The sequence below is a fragment of the Spea bombifrons genome, chromosome 3 (genome assembly GCF_027358695.1).
Source record: "Spea bombifrons isolate aSpeBom1 chromosome 3, aSpeBom1.2.pri, whole genome shotgun sequence".
Lineage (NCBI taxonomy): Eukaryota > Metazoa > Chordata > Amphibia > Anura > Pelobatidae > Spea > Spea bombifrons.
In genome coordinates this window covers 104445046-104449456 of record NC_071089.1, presented here as the reverse complement: position 1 = coordinate 104449456, position 4411 = coordinate 104445046, and the positions used below count along the sequence as shown (strand labels likewise).

The following is a 4411-nucleotide window of genomic DNA, read 5'->3' as shown; positions in this document are numbered from 1 at the left end:
AACTAAAAATCCATTATTCTTTGTAAAATATGCATTTAGTACATTAACTTGGATCCAACCAACCTTTTCAAGTGACTAGTAAGTAATTGTTCCTGTAATTAGCCAAGTACATTTATCTACATGTCAGGGCACAGTAATTACGAAAGAAACATTGACACAGAGTAGGATGAATTTTTTCAAATCTAATGATTATTTTCTTCTTGTAATCGAGGTAGGGAATATACCACACCACTTTATCATTGTTGCAAAGGGGACATACTTTGACCTAAATTGTACCAGTTCTCTTAATACAAGCCTGCGGAATTGTCATAGGGGGTGCATACATAGCTCTCCAAATATTGCAGGGAATATACCCTGATTAGCCCCAGGAAGATGCAAAGTAAAACATTTGCATTTGTAGAGTATGGTGGGCCAGTGCTCCACTCCATATTTTTATTTATGGTCATATAGCAAGAGGAGTTCCAACACTCCCTTATTTAACTCAGCTGCATCTCTGAAAAGAGGTGGTAAAATACTCTGCCTGCACCGGGGTGGATTGGTCCATTTTGTTCCCTGACATAAGGGAGCAAAGACCTTAAGCTTGTGGTTGGTGAATGTTTTGAGGATTTGTGTCTGGACAATCCAGAAGCCATCCGAGTGTAGATAAGGGATTGTTTTTGGATGCTGATTGTTTGCATCACATAAAAATAACAATAGAACAGGCACGGCCAATGTTCCCTCTAATTTTGCGTAGAAAATTTCTCTTGTGCAAAATTTTTCCCAGAGCCAAAATTTTGTGCGCACAATAGGCTTCAACAGTCCATATAAAGCGAAGTTGGTGGAGCTTAAAAAAATCACATTGCAAGGGGTGTGGAGCTATATATTTCCAACCCTTTTGACTCCATGGTCTATTTTAAAGGTGAAATTCTCACTGCAAAAGTTAATTATGAGCCAATCACGAGCGGGGGCTCCAGGCTGCATAAAGGATCAATATATATATATATATATATATATATATATATATAATTATTTTTTTTATTGGGAAAAACTGCATAGCTTCTGTCGTTAGGCAACCATTCACAGGGGTACAGCAGAACACCTATCACTATATACTGAGGCACACATTGACTGGGGTACAGCATAACACCTATCATTATATACTGAGGCACACATTGACAGTGTTGCAGCATAACTGCTATCATTATATAATGAGGCTCGGATATAGGCCGCACCCTAAAAGTTTGGTGCTTTTTTTTAAGAAAAAGTTTTGTAATAGATATGCTGCCACTCTGTCCCCCCCCCTCGAGATATGCTGCAACTCTACCCCCCCCGACTTACCAGAGCAGACTCCCGGGTGTCTTGTGGGGCCGGAGGGGGACATCTACGCAATACGCGCACTCAGCGGAAGAGTAGGATGCAGGTCCCCTGTACCACTGCAGGGGATCTGTATCCTAACCCTGCTGCCTGCCTGGCGCCCGGAACTGCATGTCCCAGGCGTCGGGCGCTAGACCCGAATATAGGCCGCACCCCCACTTTAAGTCTTTAAAAAGTGCGGCCTATATTCGGGACAATACGGTATTGACAGTGGTGCAGCATAACTGTTATTATATACTGAGGCACTCATTGACGGTGGTACAGCATAGCTGCTATCATTATATACTGAGGCAGCATAACTGAGGCACAGCACAACACCTATCACTATACATTGAGCCAGACATTGCCAATAATGTTGCCGTTGCAGTTGCCGTGCGCATGGCAAGGGAGCAGGATCGGAGGTCTGCATTAACAGACCTCCCGCTCCCTTGATTGATTTTAAGCCGGTTGTAGGGAGAGCCTTGATCTCCCCAACCGCGCTTGCTCCTCCAGCGACGGACATTACTATCTGTCTCTGGAGGAGTGCCAGCGTGGTGACACCTCCCTGATGAGCGGCACCTCGGACGGACTGCCGTCCCCCCCCCCAGCTCCCCGTTAGGTACTGTGCTCACAATTTAAGGTCACGCGCGCGCGCACAGCTTAGAGGGAACACCGGTCGGCAGGATTCGAAACTGCGCGAGGAGACCCCAACGTATTTCTAGGCCATCGCCTTAACCACTTGGCCACGACCACTTTTCGATGATGGATGTTGAGGATGCACCAATGTACACCTTTCACTATTCACCAGATGTCTCAAGCAGGGTTTCTGGGATTGTATTTCCAGCTAATATAAAACACATCGTAGTCGGCAGGATTCGAACCTGCACGGGGAGACCCCAATGGAGATCTAGTCCATCACCTTAATCACTCGGCCACGATTACTTTACAATAACGGGTGTTGATGATGCACCAATGCATACCTTTCCCTATTCACCAGCTGTCTAGAGCAGGGTTTCTGGGATTGTATTTCCAGCTAATATAAAACTTATAGCCACGACTACTTTACAGTGAAACATCATAGTCGGCAGGATTCGAACTTCCGCGGGGAGACCTCAATGGTTTTCTAGTCCATCGACTTAACCGCTCGGCCACGACTACTTTTCGATGATGGGTGTTGATGATTCACCAATGTACACCTTTCCCTATTCACCAGCTGTCTCGAGCAGGGTTTCTGGGATTGTATTTCTAGCTAATATAAAATACAACGTAGTCGGCAGGATCCGAACCTGGGCGGGGAGACCCCAATGGATTTTTAGTCCATCGCCTTAACCGCTCGGCCACGACTACTTTTCGGTGATGCGTGTTGATGATGCGTGTTGATGATGCGCCAATGTACACCTTTCCCTGTTCACTAGCTGTCTCGAGCAGCTATTTCCAGCTAATATAAAATAGAACCTAGTTGGCAGGATTCGAACCTGCGCGGGGAGACCCCAATGGATTTCTAGTCCATCGCCTTAACCACTCGGCCACGACTACTTTCGATGATGGGTGCTGATGATGCACCAATGTACACCTTTCTCTATTCACCAGCTGTCTGGAGCAGGGTTTCTGGGATTGTATTTCCAGCTAATATAAAACGCATCGCAGTCGGCAGGATTCGAACCTGCGCGGGGAGACTTCAATGGATTTCTAGTCCATCGCCTTAACCGCTCGGCCACGACTACTTTTCGGTGACGTGTGTTGATGATGCACCAATGTACACCTTTCCCTATTCACTAGCTGTCTCGAGCAGCTATTTCCAGCTAATATAAAATACAACGTAGTCGGCAGGACTCGAACCTGCGCGGGGAGACCCCAATGGATTTCTAGTCCATCGCCTTAACCGCTCGGCCACGATTACTTTTCGATGATGGCTCTTGATGATGGCTCTTGATGATGCACCAATGTACACCTTTCTCTATTCACCAGCTGTCTGGAGCAGGGTTTCTGGGATTGTATTTAATATAAAACGCATCGCAGTCGGCATGATTCGAACCTACGCGGGGAGACCCCATTGGATTCCTTGTCCATCGCCTTAGCCACTAGGCCACAACTACTTTCAATGATGGATGCTGATGATGCACCAATGCACACCTTTCCCTATTCCTATTCCCAATGGATTTCGAGTACATCGCCTTAACCACTGTGCCACGACTACCTTACGACACAAGATGTTGATGATGTAACAATGTACACCTTTCCCTATTCACCAGCTGTCTCAAGCGGCGTTTCAGGGATTTTATTTCTAGCTAATATAACAAGGGGATGTTTGGAAGATCTAAAGGGGTAGTAGAAGTATTATTAAACACTCATCTACAGACACGCCAGAAAGTTTGTTTTCCCTCAGAAAAATCTCATAGTGCTTCCACAACCACAAGGAATTCTGGGTAGGCACATGCAAATAAGGTAACAATTATCACCTTTGCCTCTATATCCAATTGAAGTGGAAGGGTTTTCCATCACCTTTACCCACCATAACTTATGTAATGAAAAATCTAAAGAGAATAGATTCAACCTTCCTGCCTCAAGTGCTTTGTTCAATAGGTTTTTTTCAATAGGATTGTATTTCCAGCTAATATAAAACAGAACGTAGTCGGCAGGATTCGAAGCTGCGCGGGGAGACCCCAATGGATTTCTAGTCCATCGCCTTAACCACTCGGCCACGACTACTTTGCAAAGTACTTTATATCACTGCATAAAGGATCTGCAAAAGTGATCTATATCACTGCATAAAGGATCTATATATATACAATTTTTTTATTGGGAAAAACCTCATAGCTTCTGTCTTTAGGCAACCATTGACAGGGGTACAGCATAACACCTATCACTATATACTGAGGCATACATTGACTGGGGTACAGCATAACACCTAGCACTATATACTGAGGCAGACATTGACGGTGTTGCAGCATAACTGCTATCATTATATAATGAGGCAAATATTGACAGTGGTGCAGCATAACTGTTATTATCTACTGAGGCACTCATTGACGGTGGTACAGCATAACTGCTATCAATATATACTGAGGCAAACATTGAC

General features: G+C 44.9%; 3 non-coding genes across 3 annotated transcripts; all 3 read right to left on the bottom strand.

Moving 5' to 3' along the window:
• Positions 1-2597: 2597 nt before the first annotated feature.
• Positions 2598-2679, bottom strand: TRNAF-AAA (transfer RNA phenylalanine (anticodon AAA)). The gene has a single exon. It is a non-coding gene; the product is annotated as a tRNA-Phe (tRNA).
• Positions 2680-3150: 471 nt separating this feature from the next.
• On the bottom strand, positions 3151-3232 carry TRNAS-AGA (transfer RNA serine (anticodon AGA)). Its single transcript has one exon. It is a non-coding gene; the product is annotated as a tRNA-Ser (tRNA).
• A 727-nt stretch (positions 3233-3959) lies between these two features.
• TRNAS-AGA (transfer RNA serine (anticodon AGA)) lies at positions 3960-4041 on the bottom strand. The gene has a single exon. It is a non-coding gene; the product is annotated as a tRNA-Ser (tRNA).
• Positions 4042-4411: the final 370 nt, after the last annotated feature.